This window comes from Elephantulus edwardii, unplaced genomic scaffold, assembly GCF_000299155.1.
Source record: "Elephantulus edwardii isolate Elephantulus edwardi_28Jun2011 unplaced genomic scaffold, EleEdw1.0 scaffold00288, whole genome shotgun sequence".
Lineage (NCBI taxonomy): Eukaryota > Metazoa > Chordata > Mammalia > Macroscelidea > Macroscelididae > Elephantulus > Elephantulus edwardii.
The window spans coordinates 2,626,516-2,650,958 of NW_006400038.1; the positions used below are offsets into that span (position 1 = coordinate 2,626,516).

Here is a 24,443-nt window from a genome sequence, read left to right on the forward strand (position 1 = left end):
TACTGCATGGTGCCACTGCTGTAAAATGGGACTGATATCAGGGTTGGGGTAAGACTGAGAAAAACTGGATAAATTGTGTATACTGCATTGACACAAATGAGGAATAGAATAATTTAAAAGCAACATATGATAGGGTATTATAGTTATTATAAGAGTCCACAATTAAGGTTGCATAGTAGAGTGTACTTGGGGCAGTGGGAGGGGTATGGGGAGATTGTATACTAAGGATAGAATTTTCTTTTACTTTTGAAAGAAATGAGCAAACTAGCGAGGGGGGAGGGTTGGGCAGGGAGAAAAGTGCAACAATGAATGAATGGAAATCCAAAATCTCTGTAAATGTTCATTAAAGTTATTAAAATAAAATCTAAAAAACAAAAAAGTCTGCTGTCAGAGACCTCTCCAAGTACTGAAGAACATCCATGTCATTCTAGAGACTAAGGTGCACCTGATCCAGCCCATGACCTTACTTGCTCTATGCATCAGAGATCTGGATATTGACTAAGAATGCTAGAAGAGTTATTGATACCTTTGGGTTGTGGTGTTAGAGAAGAGTACTGAATACACCATGAGATGCTAGAACAAATAGGTTCATCCTAGAGATGATGGAACCAGGCTGATCCTTAGAGGCAAAGGGTTTTGAAGCTCCATCTGACATACTTTGAGCATGTTGCAAGGAGGGACCAGTCCCTGGAAAGAGAGGTCATGCTTGGAAGGATGGAGGGACAGCACAAGAGAGGAAGACCATGTAGGAGATGGATTGAGTCAGTGACTGGAGTAGTGGGAGTAGGTGTCTCAGAGACAATGAAGTTGGGTCAAGATAGAGCAGAGTTCAGAGCTGTTGTACATAGGGTCGCTATGAGTCACAAGCGACTTGATGACACATAAGAACAAACATGACACGTTAGTTCTTTATGATGGACTGCTGTGGTTCAAGTCTGACTTAATATAGCCTTACAGAAATTTAGATCTCATATTCTCTCTCTCTCTCTCTCTCTCTCTCTCTCTCTCTCTCTCTCTGTGTGTGTGTGTGTGTGTGTGTGTACATTGATGTTGTTAGGTGCCATCAAGTCAACTATAAACATGCCGTCCCTATGATCAACCAGTCTGAACCTCGCCCCATTCTGCACCGTCCTCATGATCTCTGTTAAAGCTCAAGGTGGTAGTCACTGCATCAGCCCATCTTGTTGGGGGTCCTCCTCCCTTTCACTGACCCACTACCTTTCCTAGCTTGATATCTCTAAGGACTGGTTCCTCCTGAAAATAAGCTCTAAGTAAATGAGACTAAGTTTCACCATCCTTGCCTCTAAGGAGCACTGTGGTTATACTTCCTTCAAGATACATCTGTTTGTGTTGTTTGTTTTCTTTACAGTCCGTAGTAGATTCTACTGAAGATTATCCAAAAGCAACTGGAACAGCACATCAGTAGAGAACTGCCAGAAGTCCATGCTGGATTCAGAAGGTGGTACTAGGGATATTGTAGCTAAGGTTAGATGGATCTTAGCTGAAAGCAGGGAATACCAGAGGAATGTCTATCTGTGTTTCATTGACTATGCAAAGGTGTTTGGCTGTGTGAATCATAACAAACTGTGGCTGACTCTGAGGAGAATGGGAATCCCAGAACACTTGATCGTGCTAATGTGAAACCTATACTTGGACCAAGAGGCAGTCGTCAAAGCAGAGCAATGAAACACTGAATGGTTCAAAATTGGGAAAGGCGTATGCCAGGGATGTGTCCTATCTCCATAGTTTTTCAACCTGTATGCAGAACAGATTATCCCAGAGGCTGGCCTCTATGAGGAGAAATGTGGGGTCAAGATTGGTGGATGATCTATCAACAATCTGCATTATGCAGACGACACAACCCTGCTTGCTGAAACTGAGGAGGACCTGAAGCACTTGATGCAGAGGGTCAAAGACTGCAGCCTCCAATATGGATTGAGGCTCAATGTCAAGAAGACAAGGATTCTCACCACTGGACCAATTGGCAGCATCAGGATGGATGGTGAAGAGATTGAGATTGTTCACAGCTTTAGTTTGCTTGGCTCCACAGTCAACACTCTTGACACCAGTAGCCTGGAAATTAAAAGACGTACTGCCATGGGAAAGTCAGCTGTTAGGGACCTCTCCAAAGTACTGAAGAGCAGTGGTGTCTCTCTGGAGACTAAGGTGCATCTGATACAGGCCATGGTCTTTGCTATGACTTGTTATGCATCCAAGAGTTGTATAATGACTAAGGAGGATAGGAGAATTGATGCCTTTGAGCTGTGATGCTGGAGAAGAGTATTGAGGGTGCCATGAACTACTAGGAAAACAAACAGATTCATGCAGGAAAGGGTTAAACCAGGCTCCTTGGAAACAAGGATTCTGAGGCTCCGTCTGACATGCTTTGGACAGGTGGTAAGGAGGGACTGGTCCTTGGAGAGGGACATTGTGCTTGGTAGGGTGGAGGGACAGTGCAGGAGGGGAAGGCCCTCTTTGAGGTGGATTGATTCAGTGACCGGGCAATTGGGATGGGAGTGTCAGAGACAGTGTGATTGGCACAGGACAGAGCAGAGTTTAGGGCTGTTGTACATAGGGTCGCTATGAGTCGTAAGCAACTCGACGGCACATAACAACAACATAGTATATTCAATATTCTTCCCCAGCATCACAATTCAAAGGCATCCATTCTTTGCTCTTCTTTGTTCCTTGTCTAACATTCAGATACATCAGAAGCAATTGAAAATACCAGGGCTTTGATCGGGCACACCTAGGTCTTTAAGCTGGCATCTTTTCTCATTAGTATTTTGAAGAGGTCCTTGACAGCAGGTCTCCCCAGTACAACACATCTTTTAATGTCTTACTGTTGCCACCAAATAGGTTGACCGTGGATCTAAGTAAAATGAAATCATTGACAACTTCCATCTTCTCCATTTAACGTTTATATTGCCTTTTGGTCTGAAACAGGATTTTTGTCTTCTTGATGTTGTAATGTAACCTATATTGAAGGTCTTTGAAATTCTGTGGTAAATGATTCAAGTGTTCTTCACTTTCTGCAAGTAAGGTTGCATCACCTACACATCACATGCTGTTAATCTTCCTTCATTTCTGATGCCACATCCTCATAGGCCAACTTCTTGAGTGATTTGCTCTATGCACTTTAAATAGGCATGGAGAAAAGATACAAGCCTGAATTTAAGCTATGCCGTGTTCCCTTGCTTTGTCCAAGTTTTACACAGGCAAAGCTGCTTTGGGATTCCCATTCTTACAGGTGTTATCAATAATTTGTTGTGTTCGATACAGTCAAACATGTTTGCAAAGTCAGTAAAACACAGATAACATCTTTCTAGTATTCTCTGCTTTCAGCCAAGATTCATCTGAAATCAGCAGTGATATCCTTCCTTCCACAGCCTTTTCTGAATCCAGCTTGAGTTTCTGACGGTTCCCTGTTGATGTCAACCGTTTTGAAAGAATCATAGGCGAGATTTTACTTGCATGTGATATTAATGATATTGTTTGTTTCCATTGTCTTTTGGATCACTCTTCTTGTGAATGGGAACAAATATGAACGTCTTCAATTCAGTTGGCCAGTTCCATATGTATTGGCAGAGACTGGTGAGCACACCCAAGGTTGGCATCTGTGTCCTAAAGCACTTCAGTTGATATTCCATCAGTTCCTAAGGCTTTCTTGTTTTGCCAGGGTCTTCAGTGCAGCTTAAATTTCTTCCTTCAGAACTATTGGTTCTTGATCATGTTACTTCCTGAAGTGGTTCAGTGTTGAGCAGTTCTTTTTGGTACAGTGACTGTTTGTATTCCTGCCATCTTCTTTTGGTGATTCCTACACCATTCATAACTGTAACCTGAGGACCAGTACCATACCTATCGGCTGTCAAATACCCATTCTCAGACCTCATCCCTGGCTTCCCACCAGTTTTCCTGTGAAATTATCTCCAACCTGCCTTGAGTGAGCTCATGTATTCCAGAGTCGAATGTTCCATGGTCCAGATCCCAGAAGTCGAGTGCCAGATCTTTCTTCCTATCTACTTCTGGGTAAACTCAGAATTTCAGCCTCTCAAGTAACAGCTGAGCATGTTAATCATTTGTTTTAAGGTCTCCCAAGGCCTCCACCCCTGACCTAATGAATCAGAAACACGCAGGTGGCCACTGTGAGAAGTCTGATGTGCTATAAGTTGGGGAACCAGCACTATGACTTCCAGGTCTTCCCTGCCACTCACCACCTCACATAAGAAGGTAACCCACTTGATGGTCAGCATTTCATTATGTGTTTTTTATGTATGCACAGAATCTGTCTTTAGCCACATGTAATCTGAGCCTTTAGCATTTCTCTGAGTTCTCAGTTATCCAGTACTTACCCAATAAATAGTTTATCACATTAGCAATTTATCTGATTTATTTCACCTCTTGAAATATTGAATCTAAAATACTTTTAAACACCTAAAGCATCTTTAAAAAACAAAATAAACGTCTTGGAATGTTATAGAGTCATTGAGTAATTTACAGTGTTTCAATTACACAAATATTGACTCTGAATCCATATCTTATTCAGCAGCTTTTTGTTCTTTTTATGTACTGTTGAGTCAGAATCATGTCATAGCTAACTGTACCAGGTTTTCAGAAGCTGTAAATCACACTGGATCCCTCCTTTCTCCACGGATCAGCTGGTGGGTTTGAATCTCCTCCCCTTGGGTTGGCAGTACAACTCCTGAACCACTAGACCTCCAGAGCTCCCTACTCAACAATTTTATTGGGGTATCATTTGCTACCATAAAGTTCACCTGTCTAGATGGATGTGCATGAGAGAGTGAGTGAGCAAGATGGGCTGAGGTCCTGTGTGGGCAATGATGGTAAGGCATTGAGGGGCTGTGGAAATGAGCACTTTCCCCCTTTCTGTTATTGTTTTTTATTATGATGAGAGAAATCAAAGACATGAGGCGATAAACTAGCCAAGGAGTTTCCTGATCTAACTATCCCTGCTTACAACTCATTACCCTAAGTGGGGATTCCGTGTTCTGGACCAGTTCCCTCAGCACCTGTAATGGAAAAGGAAAGGTTTCCCTGAGTTAGGGGTACAGCCCCTGCAGGGATGACGGGCTGCTTGCCCACAGCATGGCCATACTTGTCCCTTCTCACATGGTTCGCTTCAGGCAGGAGTAAGGGCCCTAGGAACATCCAGACATACTCATCTATTACTATATTTGGGACACTGGACAAATTTTCCTATATGTCTCAAATATGTATATTTTAAATAATCCAGAACAAGTAAGCATGATTTCCAAGTAAAAGAGCTTCCTAGAAATTGTATATTTTCTACCCATTTAAAAGTAGTTAGATTTTGTTTTAAGATGTTGTTATTGTGTACCGTCGAGTTGCAACTAACTCTTAGCTTCCACTCCAGTGACTTTTTAAAGGCAGTAAATTGCATGGGAGGAGACGGCTCATGCTTTAAATATGTGCCTTCGGGTTGGCACTGCTACTCCTCACCCTCAGGCTGCCAGGACTCCCTTTTTTTAAGATGAGTGCCCAATTCCTTATGTCTCAGATTAAGAATATTAGACGATATTTACAAACTGCAGATCCTTTCTCTTTCTCATGAGACAAAAACTATAACATAGTATTGCATGTGAAGACACTTCTAGAAAGCCACTCTAATTGGAAGGCTGTGGGGGATCTTAAATGCCTACGTGGACGGTATGGGTTTGACCAAGGTCACAGTGAAGAATCACCAAAGAGTCTCAACAAGATAAAAAGTCATGTTTGAAACAGATTGTCCCATCTTTGAGTGAGGTTATCAGTTCATGCATGCTCTCATCTTACAAAGCAGAGAGGCATTGAAAAGTGTGCCCAACAGGAGAAACTTCAAAATTTTATGAATCATCATTGTTTCTCATTCAGCAGACTTTCCTAGGACCTTTAGAGCATGTATAACTTTCCCAAACTTAGTATTTCAGGAGCACATATAATTCACTCATGAGGTTTGCTGTGTTCTATGTGGTCTGACAGCTTATTGCAGTGCTAATATTCATTGTGAATAGTATCTTTTTGTTGAGGACTACAGTTTTAAACACATCTTCCTCTTTAAGAAAGTTAAGCTGTGTTCATATGGGGGGGGGAGAATTTCTCGTATGTTTTATAAGCTGCTTATCCTCATAACACAGATTAACTCCTGAGCACATAAAGAGAATACTGGAAAACACTTGAGTGATTAAATATGCCCCTAGAGGATTACATTTTTCCACATATTTTAAAAGCCATGCTGTTAATGAAGCTTCAGCATCAACCTTTCTGTACATTTTGCCTTAGGGGCTGGGGAGAGGGGCTCCCTTCCATGTTTTCCCACTGACTGTTATACCCTGCTGTGAAATTCTCTGTGGAAACGCAGGCTTTAAAATGTGAACGTTTCATTAAGGTAAGAACAAAGGATCACCTCTGGCATTGTTCCAAAAATTTTTTTTCGAAGTTTCTCTTTTTTCAAAATACTTCCATCTTACTGGAGCTTACAGAGAGCAAGTATATCTTTTGCATAACGGTTCTCTCAGAAAATAACATTTATCGTTAAAACAATAAATTCTCTCATTTCCACCCAGATTATTCTTGAGATAGCATTTTTTTTTTCATTTTATTTTGCTAATTTTAATGAACATTTACAGAGATTTTTATTTCCGAGAAAGTCACCTATCCAGACACTGAGTTGTCCAGTTGTTTACTGTGCCTCCCCTGAGGTGTTAGCAGGTGCCCTGCTCCTCCAGCTCTGGGGGATCTGGCTCGGTTCCCTCAGCCTCAGTTCCAGCCTCACTATCCTTGCGCTGGTGCCTACTCACTTCTTTCCTTAGTATTCCTGTCCTGCCAGTAGGGAGCCCAGTGACCTTCTCCATAGGGACTTGGGCTGGTGACTCATAAGCTGCTTCTCTGGCAGTTCAATTCCACCAGCAGCTCTGAGGGAGAAAGAAGAGCCCTCTCCTCCTCTTATGATTTATAGCCTCAAGCCTAACAGAAGGTCACTCAGAGTTGGAGCTGTCTCAAAAGCAGATAGTTATTTGATCCTGCCAGTCTCCACCCTTGGGTGATCCTTATTGTCTCCCAAAACTTGAGTTTTCTGTCCTAAGCAAGTACCTCAGACTGTTTAGCACCTGTTCCTGTGTTGCTGGTTAGCTTTCCTTCTCAAAGTTTTTACAGAGCTGCCTCAGACCTTCACCATTCTCCTTGAACTCTGTATTCCATCCCAACCTGCAAGAAGAGGAGACAGTCTTATGACTACTTAGATATTCAGCACTCCTCATCCCCAAATCTCCCATTGGTCTCTGAGGTGTCATTGCTCATTCTTCCCTTCATACTTTCTGTTGATGAGCAAGGTGTATATATCTGAGGGGTTTTTATTCATCAGTGTTTTAGATTTCCCCTTCTCCCTTTTCTGAGACCTTTTTCCAGCAATGAAAATAAAGCAAAACTCACTCTTCACCTAAGTGAGGCTAAGAGACAGGGAGGCTGGTTGGTGCTGGAGTTGGATGTTTCCTTCTCTGCAACTCGAGGCTTGAATTTGTTACTCAGTTCTTTCACATTGAGAAATGCCAAAAGTGGTCTTCCATTTTAATTTTCTAACTTCAAATCTCTGCACATTTACTCATAATACTTTGCTTTGTCATCTCAAGCTGCCCTTTCAAATCTTTGGTTCATCTTTTTTACTTCAGAATTTTTTCTCTTTGTTTTGGCTTCTTGCTGTCCTACTACAATTTTCAGAATTTCTTCTGACATCCATTTTGGTCTTTGCTTTCTCCACTGTTTTTGTAATGATATTTTGCTTTCTTAGTGAATGATATCCTTGATGTTATTCTACAATTCATGTGGTCTTCAATCATTAGTGTTCATTGCATCAAATCTATTCTTGAGTTATGCAGGAAGCACTAAAATAAGATGGAAGGAATATGCAGAAACACTCACTGTACTGAAAACAATTGGTCCACATTGAACCATTTCAGGAAATAGCATGATCAAGAGCCAATGATAATTAATGAAGAGCTTCAAGCTGTAATGAAAGCACTGGCAAAAATTAAGGACCCATAAATTGATGAAATAGCATTTGACATATTTTGACAAGCAGATGCAGTCCTGGCTGTGTTCACTAGACTGTGCCAAGAAGTTTGGAAGACAGCTACCTGACTAAGTGACTGGAGGAAATCCTTAATTGTTCGTATCTCCATAAAATGTGATACAACAGAATGTGGATGGAAATGATTGAATAATCTCATTAATATCATATACAAGTAAAATCTTGCTAAAGATTATTTTTAAATGGCTAGAAAAGTACATTTACAGGAAACTTCCAGAATTTCAAGGTGGATTCAGAAGAGGCAATGGAATGAGGGATGCTGTTGCTGATGCCAGATGGACCTTGGTTGAAACAGAAAATACCAGAAAGATACTTATCTGTGACTATGCAAAGGCATTTGACGGTGTGGATTATAAAAAAATTATGGCTAACATTGAAAAGAATGAGTATCCCAGAACACTTAGTTGTGCTCATAAGAAGCAGTTGTCTGAACCGTATAAGGGAATACTGTATAGGTTAAAATCAGAAAAGTGTGTGTGAGAGTTGTGTCCTTTATCCATACCTGTTTAGTCTTTAGGGTGAACAAATCATTCAAGAACCTGGACTATTGAGCTCTGGTGCCCAGTGACAAAGTAGCTGCACTGCAATCCTGAAGGTTCGTGGTTTGAAACCACCAGATGCTCCACTGGAGAAGACTGGGCAAACTCCTCCTGTGCCATTCAGGTCCAATTCAACGGTACACAAAATTAAAAATAAATAAATAAAGTTTTAAAAAAAGAACCTGGACTATATGAAGAAAAGTGTGACATTAGGATTGGAGGAAGAGTCATTAAGTACCTGTGATATGCAGATAACACAATCTTGCCGAAAGTGAGGAGGACTGTAAACACTTGTTCTTGAAGATCAAAGTCTTCAATATAGATTACATCTCAGCATCAAGAAAACAAAACTCCTCGTTATGGCAACATAATGCTAAATGGAGAAGAGATTGAAGTTGCCAGTAATTTCATTTTACTAGACTCACAGTCAACATCCATAGTAATAGCAGTCAAGAAATCAAAAAGCATGTTGCATTGAGGAAATATCTGGTGAAGATTCTCTCCAAAGTTCTAAAAATATCTAAAATAAGTTCTAAGGATGTCAGTTTAAAGACTAACATGTTCTTGGTCCAAGCCATGTTATTTTCAGTAATATCCTATGCATCTGAAAGTTGGACAATAAACGAGGTTTAAAGAAGAAATGCCTTTGAATTGTGGTGTAGAAAAGAGTATTGAATAGCCCATGTACTACGAAAGAACAAACAAGTCTTGGAGGAAGCACAACCAGGATTCTCCTTAGGGACAAGAGTAATGAAACTTCATCCCACATACTTTGAGCACATTGTCAGGAAAAAGACATCATGTTGGGAAAGGTAGAGTCAGAGAAAGAGAGGAAGATCTTCAACAAGATGGCATCCACAGTGACTGTAACATGGGCTTGAGCATGGAGGAGACCCTGGAGATAGCACAGGATAGCTCTCATGCTGGTGCCTCTAGCAATTGCAGGTTAAAGTGGTTCTACCAGCACGACCTCTGTCTCCAGGTGCTGGCTCTGGGACTCCTCCTTCTTCTGGTCACCATCATTTTCTGATTGTCAGGGCACCAGTTTGTCCTCAAACTTCAGTTCTCTGATGAAGTACCTGTTTTCAGTTTGTTTAGCTTTTTTCCTGTGAAATATAACCCCCAAGGTCTTCACATGTTAGACACAAGGCAAAGTCCTGCATATAATTTCAGTCTTATTTAAATAAGTAATTAGATCATCCAGGACGCTGGGCTGTACGAGGAGGAATGTGGCATCAGAATTGGGGGAAGATTCATCAACCTGCTTTAAGCAGATGACACAACCCTGCTTGCTGAAACTGAGGAGGACCTGAAGCACTTGCTGCAGAAGGTCAAAGACTGCAGCCTTCAATATGGATTGAAGCTCAACATCAAGAAAACAAAGATTCTCACCACTGGGCCAATTGGCAACATCATCAGTATGGATGGTGAAGAGATTGAGACGGGTAACAGTTTTAGTTTGCTTGGCTCCACAGTCAACACTCTTGGTACCAGCAGCCAAGAAATCAAGAGACGAATTGCATTGGGAAAGTCAGCTGTCAGAGACCTCTCCAAAGTACTGAAGAGCAATGATGACATCAGTCTGGCAGGATCAAGAATTCCAGGAAAAGGCCCAGCGGGCTTCCAGACAGCAGGTTTGAGTGTTGCTGCAACTAGATAAGGTCCTTCAGGTGTGTTCAGGGGCCCAGTGGGCAGGGCCAGGTGGCCTCCAGTCAGAGGGGGCGGCACCCCCCAGGCAGCAGTGCTGTGGTCTAGTGCTCCAGGCAAGAGACACATTAAGAAATTTTTAAGTCAGGTGCCTACTTAATGTTCTGAGGAGGACCTGAAATGCTTGCTGCAGAGGGTCAAGGACTGCAGCCTCCAATATGGATTGAGGCTCAGTGTCAAGAAGACAAAGATTCTCACCACTGGACCAATTGGCAGCATCAGGATGGATGGTGAAGAGATTGAGATTGTTAACAACTTTAGTCGGCTTGGCACCACAGCCAACACTCTTGGCACCAGTAGCCAGGAAATCAAAAAACATATTACAATGGGAACGTCTGATGTTAGGGACCTCTCCAGGGTACTTAAGAGCAGTGGTGTCACTCTGGAGACTAAGGTGCTTCTGATACAGGCTATGGTCTTTGCAATCACTTGCTATGCATCAGACAGCTGGACAATGACTAGGAAGGATAGAAGGAGAATTGATGCCTTTGAGCTATGGTGCTGGAGAAGAGTATTGAACCACAGACTGCCAAGAAAACAAACAGATTCATCCTGGAGAGGGTTAAACTAGGCTGCTCCTTGGAGGCAAGGATTCTGGGGCTTCGTCTGATATAGTTTGGACATGTTGTAAGGAAGGACAGGTCCTTGGAGAGGGACATCATGCTTGGTAGGGTGGAGGGACGGCGTAGGAGCGGAAGACCCTCGATGAGGTGGATTGATTCAGTGACTAGGGTAATCGGGATGGGTGTGTCAGAGGCAGTGTGATTTGCAGAGGATAGAGCAGGGTTTAGGGCCATTGTACATAGGGTTGCTATGAGTTGCAAGCAAAAACAACAACCTACTTAATTGACTGGATACACAGATACGCAGAGACACAGGTGACCCCTCCAGTGGGTTTTCAGAGGTAAATCTTATCGGAAGAGACTGCCTATCCTTTGCACATGGAGAAGCTGGTGATTCGATCCACATGCCTTGCCCTTAATTAACGTACAATATCTAATCAACTCCTTACTGTGTTTTGCCTTTCCCTTCACCTGCCTTACCTACTTATTAATATTTCTAACATGAATACTACACACATGGCTCTGTGTGGTTGATTTTTAACACTGTTTCTTGGAAATGTGTTTCTGTTGGTCCTGTAAAACTCAAATTCATTGCCTTTGACCTGGAATGAATTCATACCTGATTCAATAGTAGGTTTGCAGAGGCTGTAAATTGCAGGAGAAGAGATTTTCCTTCCTCCTATAGTGCTGCAGGCATATTCGAACCTCTATCCTTCAGGGTGACAACGTAACTCCCTTCTCAATAGGCCACCAGAGCTCCTTCATTCTGACAATAGCGGTAGAATAAGCCAGTGATTGTATGTGACATAACTTAGTTTTGTAGGTGACTCAATATCACATAACAACAATAGCAATTTGAAGTCTTCAGTTTTTGTTACAACAAATGATATGTCCATGAGCATCCTGACCGATTGGCCCCAATGCCAAAGTGCTTCTATATCTAAATGAAACTCTTGGAAGTGGAACTGCTGGATGGAAGGCTTTATGAATTTTAATTTTCTGGAAGGGAAATTGTTTTTCCATTTCTTATGTTATTGCTTTGCCAGCCTGTCCATTCATGTGTAATTGTTTTCTTGGATGTGTTTCTTCTGTCCTCTTGAAATATTTATTTCATTACCTAAACCATTCTGGTTTACTGTTTGCTTTCTGAAATTCAGTTTCTATGATCACTGCATTTATAGGGGTGGTACATTCCTACAAGCAATTTTAAAATGCATATATTGTTTAAAAAATGCTGAAGAAACTGAAAATAAGCAACTCTTCCTTAAACATATATATCCAGCTCCCCAAGATCCATGATTAGCATAAGTGGATGGCACTTAGGATGACCAACAAAGATAAGTGTTCTGACTCCACCCTTCAGACCCCAGAGGGAAGACCTCATAGTCTGCTTTTATAAAGATTTCAGCCAGGACATCACAGCCCACAGAAACAGTGTTCTATGTCTTGCTGTAATGATTAGTGACTGGAAACGTAAAAGTTTGGAGTGGCCTTCCAAGGTGTAACTATTGGTCTTTCCACATCCAAAGAATGGGGAAATCAAAGAGTAATGGAAACAATTAGTTCAAAGGATGGACCACAATCAGCTGCTCTGAAAGGGATCACAGTATAAGGTCCTGGGTAGAGTAGAAGAAAAATGTGGCATAAAATTCAGACATAAAAAAAGATAGGCTACAAACAACCAGGAGAGAATAAAGCAGATGAATGCGGCCTTCTAAGAATCAAATCCGTATGCAAGTAAAACAACTCCAAAAGATTAAGAAGAAAATCCACAGACTAGGGAAAAGTATTTAACAATGACATATCTGATAAGGGACTTAATATCTAAAACTTACAGAATACTGGAGCACTTTATCACAAAATGGGCACAGGATATGAAAAGATACTTCGCTAAAGAAGACATTTACAATATGAATGGTTCTAAATCCCTAGCTCTAAGAGAGATGTAAATCAAAACAACTTTGTTTTGATTTGGTGAGATATCATCTCACCCCAATAACAATAGTATTTTAACAAAACTACAAGCAATAAATGCTGGTGAGGTTGTGGAAAGATTGGAACTCTTATTCACTGATTGTAGGAGTGTAAAATGGTGCAACCACTATGGAAGGTGGTCTCATACTTTCTGAAAAAGTTGGAAATAGAAATAACATTTGACCCAGCAATTCCACTACTGGGAATATACCCTAGAGAAACCTAAATAGATATATGCTCACCCTTTTATTGTGGTGTTATGTACAATAGCAAGGAGATGGAAGCAACACTAGTGCCTACCAACAAATAAATGCAAATGAAAACAAAAACTATGGTACATTCATACAATAGAATATTACACAGCATTGAAAAACAACTCATGGGTGACCCGAGAGGGCATTTTATTGAGGGCAAATACTCATAAAAGGGCAAATACTGCATAACACCATTGTTATAAAATAGGACTGATTTGGGAGGTTGAGGGGAAAATAAGAAAAGAGTGGGTAGATAATGAACACTGCATTGGAACAATGAAAGGAAGAATGATTTGAAAGGAATATATGACTAAGAATATATGTATGACAACAATCTGGAACAATAAGTGCATTGTAGTGTAGACTGAGGGAGAGAGTAAGGGGGGCATAGGGAAGGAAATGTACAAAAATTAATGAGTATAAATTTAAAGGAAAAAAGACCAGTCTTGATTTTCTGATAGAAGGTGATAGAGTGCCTAAGATTAAGATCATCAGTCCCATTTCAAGCCTGAAACTGAACTCCTCCCCGCACTGCTTTGGCTCAACTTTCCAGTCAACAGTAGAGAGATATATAAAGTAAGTTAAGGAGATCTGCATGCCTTATTGGGACAGTCAGCCATACAAGATCAAAAGTACAGCACTTGTACCAGGATAGAACTCAGAAGGCAGGAAGGAACGAATGAGTGGACATGGTAAACCGAAATGTGCATATATGGCTGGACATTCATGTGCTCTGTAAACTTTCACTCTAATTGCCATCAATGAAAAATAAGGGATGGGGCTTGGAGGAAGAAAGGAAAGGAAAGCCTACATAGCAGTTAGTTCTGCTCTGTAGAACATCAGGTGGTCATGAATTAGAGTCAGCTAGCATCCCAGAAGCCTCCCTGATGCCTCATTCCAGCGTTTTGCATTAAGCAAAACCCCTCAACTTTATATAAATTGAGTCATATAATATATACTGCGCTGCCTTCATTCAATACTCATAAGAATTATTGCACATAATTATTCTTAATTATTATTATTGTACAGTAATATGTTCTATTCTGCTGTGGGAAACAATTTGTTTATTCTTTCTATTGTTTATAGACATTTAAGTGGTTTCTAGTTTGCGGCTATATGAAAAATGCTGTTGTGAACATTGTATCTTCTTATACACATATGTACACGTTTTTATTAGATATATGCTATCACTTGTTATGCATCAAAGAGTTGGACAATGACTAAGGGGTATAGAAGGAGAATTGATGCCTCTGAGCTGTGGTGCTGGAGAAGAGTATTGAGGGTACCATGGCCTGCAAGGAAAACAAACAGATTCATCCTGGAAAGGGTTAAACCAGGGGGCTCCTTGGAGGCAAAGATTCTGAGGCTCCTTCTAACATACTTTGGACATGTTGTAAGGAGGGACCAGTCCTTGGAGAGGGACATCATGCTTGGTAGGGTGGAGGGACAGCACAGGAGGGGGGGCCCTCTATGAGGTTTATTGATTCAGTGACTGGGGTAATCGGGATGGGAATGTCAGAGACAGTGCGATTGGCACAGGACAGAGAAGAGTTTAGGACTGTTGTACATAGGGTCGCTATGAGTCACAAGCGACTCGACAGCACATAACAACAACAACATATGCCTAAGAATGGAGGTGCTGGATCATAGGTTATATAAATACCCCACCTCTGAATTATTCCTGTAAGAGTCCTGGTTGCCAGCACTTGGTATTTTCACTCTTTTATATTCTGACTGTACTGGTGGCTGAATATAGTATTTCATTGTGATTATAAAGTTTATTTCTCTGATCATTTATAATGATGAACATTTCTTTACATACTTATTGGCTATTTTATAGTCTTTTTTGTGAAATTTCTTTTCCCATTTCTAAATTATTTTTCCTTTTTTATTGGTTTACTTACAAAGTTCATACACATTGTGATTCATGTTATTCTTCATTCATATTGTGTTTTATACAATCATTCTTATGCATTATGTTTTATAAAATTAATCATCATGGGACCTTGCCCATCATTGCCCTGTCTTTTTGCCTGGGTCCTTCCCATTTACTTCCCCATCTCCGTCCACTCACCAAACTGTGTAACCCAATCACAACCAAATGGATTGAGAAATTGTGGTACATTCACTCAACGGAATACTATGCAGTACTCAGGAGCAACAATTTTTAAAAATATTACATGACTTGGGAGAGGCGGAAGGGCATTAATGCAGAGTAAACAAATGCAGTCTCATAACGACAAATACTGCATATGACCATTATTGTAAAAATAGAGGGATAGTTATTGTTGTTGTTGTTGTTGTTGTTGTTATGTGCTGTAGAATTTATTACTACTCATAGCAACACTAGGTACAACAGCTCTGAAGCCTGCTCTATCCTGTGCCAACTTGACTATCTCCAACACACCTACCTTCATAGCCCCAGTCAATGTATCAGTCCATCTCATTTATGGTTCTTTCTCCATACCCTTCCAAGCATGATGTCCCTCTCCAAGGACCAGTCCCTCCTTGCAACATGCCCACAGTATGTTAAACAAAGCCTAAGAATCCTTGCCTCCAAAGAGCAGGCTGGCCTCACCCTCTCTAGGGTGAACCTGTTTGTTCTCCTTGCAGTCCATGGTATATTCAAAACTCTTCTCCAGCACCACAGCTCAAAGGCATCAGTCTTCTTTCTATCATCCGTAGTCATAGTCCATCTCTCTGATGCATTGCAAGCAATTGTGAAGACTATGGCCTGGATCTGGTGCACTTTAGTCTCCAGCTGACATCACTACTCTTCAGTACTTTGAAGAGGTCCCTGACAGCCAACTTTCCCAATGTTTTTAAAAAATACATTTGACTAGCTAGTAGGTTGATCTCCCCATCTCTTTTTCCCTTCTTTTCTCTTTATTCTTGTGTGTGTGTGTGTGTGTGTGTGTGTGTGTGTGTGTGTGTGTCTTCTTCTACCTGTTGTTTTTTTTTTCTTTAGCAGTCTAAATTTTTTTTTTTAATTCTGGTGAACTTTGGTATCGGTAATAGTAAACAACTCTTTAAACATTTCATTGAATGTTTTGTTTTTTTTTTAATTTGGGGAAAAGTTGCCACCTAGACTAGAAGATGAGATTGTAATTCTCTGAAATTTATTTGAGTGAAAACTCATACTAGTTTTTCATTCAGTAATTCATAAACATTTCATTATATACCATTGATTACAGTTGATGGATATGATTATTTAACTATGTCAGGAAACATGGATGTGCAGGATGAGAGAGTTCTGTACAATCAATTATTTATTATAAATACTTTTTATAAGAAACACAAACTATGACTATACACGTGGGCCTCACCTGATCACCTGATGGTCTACATAGGAATCAGATTGATTACATATGTGGGAAAAATCATTGGAGACACTGAAAACTGCAGACACTGTGAAAACTAGGCCAGGTGCCAATTGTGGATCAGATCGTCAACTACTCATATGCAAGTTCAAACTGAAGCTAAAGAATATCAAATCAAATCCACAAGAACCGAAGTTTGACCTTGAGTCTATCTTTCCTGAATATAAAGACCATCTCAGGAACAGGTTTGAGGCCTTGAATATGAATGAGCGGAGACTGTTGAGCCATGGGGTGATATCAAGAATATCATCCATGAAGAATGAAAAAGGTCATTACAGAGGAAGAAGAAAAGACCAAAAGGAATGTCAGAAGAGACTCTGGATGTTGCACTAGAGTGCCGAGAAGCTAAAGCAAAGGGAGGAAATCAAGATGTGAAGGACCTGAATAGAAGATTTCAAAGGACAGCACTGAAAGACAAAGTATTATAATTAAATGTGCAAAGAGTTGAAGTTGGAAAATCATAAAGGACAAACTCGCTCAGCCTTTTTCTTGAGCTGAAGGAACCGAAGAACATATTCAAGCCTCGAGTAGAAATTCTTTTTTTTTTTTCTTTTTGTATTTAGAATTAGCCAGCTAGACTCAGTTTAGATGATCCCAATTTTGTTGGCAACATCCAAAGCATCATAGTAGGGAGCAAGTCTAACATAGGCCTTCTTCTCTCCATCAGACCTAATCAAAATGTTGACCTTAGCCACATCAATGTCATAGAGCTTCTTTACAGCTTGTTTAATTTGGTGATTGTTTGGCCTTGACATCCACAATGAATGCAAGTGTGCTATTATCTTCTATCTTCTTCATGGCTGACTCAGTGGTTAGGGGAAATTTCTCCTGGGGGTGCTCTTCCGGAGGTATTTGGGCTGCCTTCAGAGTCTCAGCGTTTTAGGCCACAAGAAGGTGAGTGATGTGATGTGTGGATATCTCGTTCTTTTTTTTTTTTTTTTGCTGTGGACGCCCTTCAGGACTGCCTTCTTGGCCTTTAATGCCTTTGCTTTGGCTTCAGCTTTGGGAGGGGCAGGGACTTCCTTCTTTGCCTTCAGCACCATCTTCATAGAAAAGCTCAAGTAGCAATTCTTAAGGATGCTGTGGGCAGAATGCTAAGTGACCCAGGAAGCATCAAAAGAAGATGGAAGAAATACACAGAGTAACTATACCAAAAAAAATAAATAATAAATGGCCGACACAGAAGAATTTCAAGAAAAAAACATATGATCAAGAGGCAATGGTGATGAAAGGAAGTTCAGGCTGCTCTGAAGGAATTGGCAGAAAACAAGTACCCAGAAATTGACGACATCTCATTTGACGTGTTTCAACAAACATATGCTGCCCTGGACACACTCACCAGGTGATGCCAAATAGTCTGGAGGACAAACACCTGGCCAAATAAGAAGAAGAGATCTATATTTATTCTCCTTCCAAGAAAGGTGATCTGCTAGAGTGTGGGAATTATTGAACAAGATCATAAATATTACGTGCAAACAAGATATGCTGAAGATTATTCAGAAATGACTGAACCACACATCAGCAGAAAACTGCCAGATATGCAGGCTGAGTTTAGAAGATGCTGTGGCGCTAGGGACATTATAGCCAGTGTTAGACAGATCTTAGCTGAAAGCAGAGAGTAGCCAGAGGAATATTTGTGTTTCATTGACTATGCAAAGGCATTTGATTGTGTGGATCACTACAAACTCTGGCTAACTCTGAGCAAAGAATGGGAATCCTAGAACACTTGATTGTGCTTATGCGAAACCTATGCTTAAACCTCGAAGCAGTAGTCATAACGGAGCAAAGAAACACTATATGCTTCAAAATTAGGAAATGTGTATGCCAGGGATGCATCCTATCTCCATACCTTTACAATCTATTTGCAAAACAGATCTTCCATGAGGTATGGCTCTATAAGGAGGAACGTGACATCAGGATTGGAGGAAGACTTACCAACAACCTATGTTATGCAGATGATACAACCTTGCTTGCTGAAACTGAAGAGGACCTGAAGCATTTGCTGCAGAAAGCTGCAGTCTTCAATATGGATTGAAGCTCAACATCAAAAAACCAAAGATTCTTACCACCGGGCCAATTGAGAGCATCATGATAGATGGTGAAGAGACTGAGATTGTTAACAGACATCCTTGGTACTGACAGTTGGAAAGTCAAAGACCTGTTGGGGAAATAAATGAGCTGTCAGGGATCTTTCCACCGTACTGAAGAGGAATGATGTCTGTCTGGAGACTAAGGTATGCCTGATCCAGACCATGATCTTCACAGTTCCTTGCTATGCATCAGAGAGCTGGACGTTGATTAAAAATGATAGAAGAAATAGAAGAATGAATGCCTTTGAGTTGTGGTGTTGGATTGAATGTGCCACCTACTGTTAAGACAACAAACTGGTTGTCCTGGATAGGGTCAAAGCCTGTAAAGGCTGCTCCTTGAAGTTCTGTCTGACATACTTTGGGCATCTTGCAAGGAGGGACCAGTCCTTAGAGACGGACATCATGCTTGGAAGGTTGGAGGAACAGAGCAAGAGAAGACCCTAGATGAGATGGATTGGCTCAGCGACTGAAGTGATGGGGGTAGGTGCATCAGAGATGATGAAATTGGCTCAAGATAGAGCAGATTCTGAGCTGTTGTACATAAGGTTGCTATGCGTCAGAGTCAACTTGATGGCACATAACAACAACAACATCTGTATTTACCCTTGTTAAATAGCGTCATTCCATCCACCTACCTATTTCTTTCTTTTTACTCACCTCTCCTTCCCCTTTCATTCTTGTTAACCTTTGGTGGTGTTAGCCTAAAAGTTGGCTTCTTTTTTTTTCTTTTTTCCCATTACAGTTAGATTCTCTGGTCTCCAGCTACCTTAACTCCAGATGCATAGTCTTACAAATTAGCATGGTCTTGAAAATCATCAACAGCTGTGTAATTAGGATAAAAGAAAGTGCTTTCCACACTGGACATCAAGATTTGAGTCAAGCAAAACTTGTGGCAGCAAGACTTGAGGGAGTCTGAAGCAAAACCCTGGTGAAAGCAACACCCTGGTGATAGAGAAACTTGGCGTTGCTGTGGACAAACAGGCAAGATGTAAGCAGAGGAGCCCTGAGATGAATGCCATAGTTAAAGGTTGTTGCTACTTCTGCCAGAGAGTTGAAGGAGAAGCTGACTTATAATTGCTCTGAGGCAAACCTTGTTGGATGATTTGGATTTGACTGCTGAACTGAAATTAGGGCTAGACTAATTGAAGAATTGTGCTTTGGAACTTGGGCTAAAACTTGCAGTTGGTTTGGGTGATATTTTTTTGCTTCCCCCACTCTCCATCTTACTTCCCTCAGTACTACAACTGTCAGTCAACAATAAAGAAATGAACTCTTACTAAGTTGTGACTCTTCAGGCACCATGGGCCTGGGCTAAAGGCTCTTTATCTGCCTTCTGCTCTGAGGAAGTGAGGGGCTGTATTATTCTCACTCCCTCTGGCTCTTTTAGAGAGATATTCAGTGGACCTGTTCCCTTATGTCCATTTTCTGTTCCCTAGACACCCTCCAAGATTGATTCTATGTGTATGTTAAGTCTTTCCTTCGTTACTGCAGTGGTTTTATACTGTAATTGTCCTTTTGTGACTAACTTATTTCACTTAGCAACTTTGTTCTAGATTTATCCATACTGTGCAGTATTTCACAAATTCTTGCTTGGTTTTTAGTGATACATAGTATTCCATTGTATGAATATACCATAATTTCTGAAGCCATTTGTCCATTCAAGGACAACTGAATTATTTCCAACTGTTTGCTATTACTGGATTGCATCTCAATGTCAAGAAAATAAATATTCTTTCCACTGGACTAATAGGCAACATCATAATGGATGGAGAGGAGAGTGAAACTTTTTTTTATTGGGAAGAAACATATTGGGGGTACAAGGAGGTGAGGGTAGGGGGCAGAAGGGTGAGGATGGGCAGGGGTGCACTTGCAGAGCTGCAGAAATTGGTTCGTGGGGGGAGCAGGTGAAGGAAATGAAAAGGATCCAGTGGGGACCAGATGCTACAGGAAAATGACAAGCATTTTCCAATGGTAGTTAAATCAACTGTCTTACTGATTTGGGAACTGGATGCCGACTCTCTGGCTTCTTCATGCTGAACAGGGGTGTTGATGTGAGGGGGGAAAGGCAGGACACTTTATCACCTTAATGGTGATGTTGAGTTAAGGCTGCTTGCCTTCTTGTTTTGTTAGAAGATATTTTCCTGTCATTTGCTCCCCTTGGACTGCAAAGTGTTTTCCCAGGTGGGTCCAGTGGGGATGGCTGGTTGAACCCAGAGGCTTCATCCTCCTTTGCTTCTTTAGCTGGCAGTTGTATTTCCTTTTTGTCACTGGCACTGGATTCGGGATCAGGTCTGAATTAAATCTCAGTGGTGAGGTTACCTGTAGGAAAGGGAGCAAACCTAGAGAGAACAAAATTGTGAGTTACAAATAGAGGGGTTTTGGGGGTGTTGCTTTCAGGTTTACTGGGGGATAGGGTGACAGAAAGTAGCCTAGATAAAATTCTCTGGATACCCTAGGCATTTTTTTTTCCTACTTAGTGGACAGATAGCACAATCTGGGGACTGAGGAGCTCACCCTGAGGGCCATGACGGCTTGCCCTGAGCCAAGGGCCGAAGACAGCCCGCCCCAGGCAGAGGGCCGTGACGGCTCGCCCCGAGCCAAGGGTGAGGACAGCCCGCCCCGGGCAGAGGGCCGTGACGCCTCGCCCCAGGCCGAGGGCCGAGGACAGCCTGCCCCGAGCAGAGGGCCGTGACGGCTCGCCTTGAGCCGAGGGCCGAGGACAGCCTATCCTGAGCAGGGCAACATCCCCAGTGGGCTGGCTGGTACACTCCCCTTCTAATTGCCCCCACCCCAATCTGGTCCCCTCACCTGACCGAGGACTGTGTGGCCAGGGACAGCGTCTCAAATTCCAGCATAAGTGGACATACTATAATTTGAAGTAGGTGTCACTGCTCTCCCCCTTTATAAATGGCAAAGAGAACCTGATAATTGTGAACAGGCTCCCCCCAGGTCTATCTAAACAGCTTTTGGCAGAAGCATTCAACAGATCAAAATATGTAGTGCATTTAGGATGTCTGTACTCTTGGACATGCTGCCACTGTTAAGTGTCAAGTAGACAACTCACAGTGACTTTCAACAATCCATTGTATAGGTGATCATCTCTGGTTTTCCAAGGAAACCCAAACATGTAGGCTGCGGGGTGCCATCCCCCAGCGCAGGTGGCCGGTGGGCACCTGCCATCTTGTGCGTGGACGACTGGTGGGTGCTCGCCATCTACCACATGTCCTCTCCCACGTGGGTGGCCAGCAGGTGCGTGTCATCTCATGCGCGGGCAGCCAGCGGGCACTATCCCCCAGCGTGGGTGGCTGATGGGCGCCCATCATCTTGCGCACGGACAACTGGCGGGTGCGTGTCATCTCATGCACGGACAGCCGGTGGTGGTGGATTTGCGCCATCCTCCAGCGCAAGCAGCCGGTGGGTGCACATCATCTCGCGCGCGGGCGACTGGCGGGCGCACATCGTCTCTCGACGGGTGCATGCCATCTCGTGCACAGGCAGCCAGCGGTTGCACACCATCCCCCAGCGCGGAAGGCCAGCAAGCATGCGCCATTTCCCACACGTGGGACTGGCGGGCGGGCACCATCCCCCAGCGTGGGCGGCCGGTGGGCATGCGCCATCTCACGTGTGGGTGGCTGGCAGGCACGTGCCACCGCCCCGTGCTGGCGGCCGCCGGGTGCATACCGTCTTCTGCACGGGTGGCTGGCGAGCCATCTCCCAAGTGTCATCTCCCACATAGGCGGCTGGCTGGTGTACATCATCTCGTGCGCGGGCAGCAGGCGGGTGTGTATCATCTTTCAATGCACGCAGCCAGCGGGCGCACACCATTCCCCCGCCTGGACGGCTGCCAGGTGAGTGCCATCTTCCACATGGGTGGCCGGCGGGCGCAAGCCATCTCCCGTGTGTCATCTCCCACACTGGCGGCTTGTGGTCGCGCTTCATCTCTTGCGCGGGAGGCCTGCTGTTTCCCCTGCTGGGAGGCCAGTGGCCACCGCTTCCCCTGCTGCTACCATCTTGGCTCCACGAATTCTCCCCAGAATACTTTGCTGCAGTGTGGTGGCTCCGCTGCACCAGTCCTGGGGAGCCCTGGTGCCCACTCTCCAACCTGGGTGAGGGATTCCATAGGTTCCAGCTGTGGGAGCTTCTTGGAGTTGCGGCTGCGGTGCAGCGCAGTGAGCGCTCTGCGGGAGGGGGTTGGGAGTTGTCGCACTCACCCATTCTTCCTTGCGAATCCATGAATTCCTGTTGTTGAGCCTCAATCTTCACTGAAGACCAGTCATCAACTGTTTAACTGTTCAATTATCAATAAACAGAAGTCTGTAGGAGGCCATAGTGCTCCTGTTCCAAGTGGTCCGCTGCTCCTACAGCTCACCGCGTTGTCTCTGCCTCCTCCGCCATCTTGATTTCCGAGATTGAAACTTTTGACAGTTTCATCTTGTTTGGATCCACAATTAACACCCTCACAATAACAGCAGTCAGGAAATAAGGAGTCTCATTACAATGGGAAAATCTGCAGTTAGGTACCTCTCTTAATTATTGAGGAGTAGTGATAAGGAGTTTGAGCGCTAAAGTGCATCTGATTCAGGCCGTAGTCTTTCTGATCACTTATTATGCATCTGAGAGTTAGAAAAGGAAGAAGGATGACAGAAGAAGAATTGATGCCTTTGAGCTGTGGTGCTGGAGAAGAGCACTGAACATTCCATGGACGACCAAGAGAGATTACTGGATCTAATGTTATTTCTAGTCCCAACTTTCTAAGGAGGGGCCAAACTACTTGACGTAGTAATTGCACCAATTCTTATTCCCATCAGCAGTGTCTGAGTCTTCCAACCTATCCCCATTCTCACCAGCATTATCTTATAGAACTTTACTATTGTTAACTGGGTTGAGATGATATCTCATTGTTTTGGTAGAGGGAATATACAGAATTACTGTACAAAAAGAAAACTGGTTGAGTATTTCAAAGAAATTTTGAAATATTTTAGGAAGTAGAATATTGATGAAGGAAGTAGTTTAAGCTGCATTGAAGGCATTAGCAAAAAAAAAAAAAGGATTTGATGGGATAATAATTGACATGTTCCATAAAACAGATGCAGACCTGGACAGGCTCACCAGTCTGCCAAGAAAAACAATATGATATCATTAATATCACAAGCAAGAAGGTCTTGTGGCCTAGTGACAAGAAGCTGTGCTGCAATCCTAAAGGCATGTGGTTCGAATCCACCAGAGGCTTCTCTGAAGAAGGTGGGACAATCTCCTCTGCCAGTTGGATCTGACTTGACAGTACACAGCAACAATAATCACATGCAAGCAAAATATGTTGAAGATCATAAAAAAAATTGTAAGAACAGTACATTGACAGAGAATTGCTAGAAGTTTGGGCTTCATTTAGAAGAGACTGTGAAACTAGGAGTATTATTGCTAATGTCAGATGGATCTTAGCTGATAGTATAGAAACATTGACTATCAAAAGGTATTTGTGTGAATCATAATAGACTCTGGTAACACTGAGAAGAATGGAAATTGCTGAACATTTAAGTGCTTATATGAAATCTGTAACTAGACCAAGAAGCTGCTGTATGAGCAGAGCAAGGGAATGCTGCATGGTTTAAGACAGGGAAGAGTATGTCAATTTGTTTTCCTTCTCTGTACCTATTCTGTCTGTATGCTGAGAAAATCATTACAGGAGTTGTACTTTTTTTTTTTTAATTTAGGTTGTTTATTTTTCATTTCAGTGAATATCTACAGAGATTTTGGGATTCCATTCATTCATTGTTGCACCCTTCTCCCCGCACAAACCCCTCCCCTCTCCCCCCCATTTGCTCCTCTCCCTGA

At 42.4% G+C, this 24,443-nt stretch overlaps 1 protein-coding gene and 1 pseudogene across 1 annotated transcript in view; both read left to right on the forward strand.

Moving 5' to 3' along the window:
* Positions 1–22,347, forward strand: part of LOC102843916 — a 32,129-nt pseudogene extending 9,782 nt beyond the window's left edge.
* The window catches only part of ATG7 (autophagy related 7), a 184,591-nt gene that overhangs the window by 140,467 nt on the left and 19,681 nt on the right, over positions 1–24,443 (forward strand). The window lies entirely within an intron of this gene.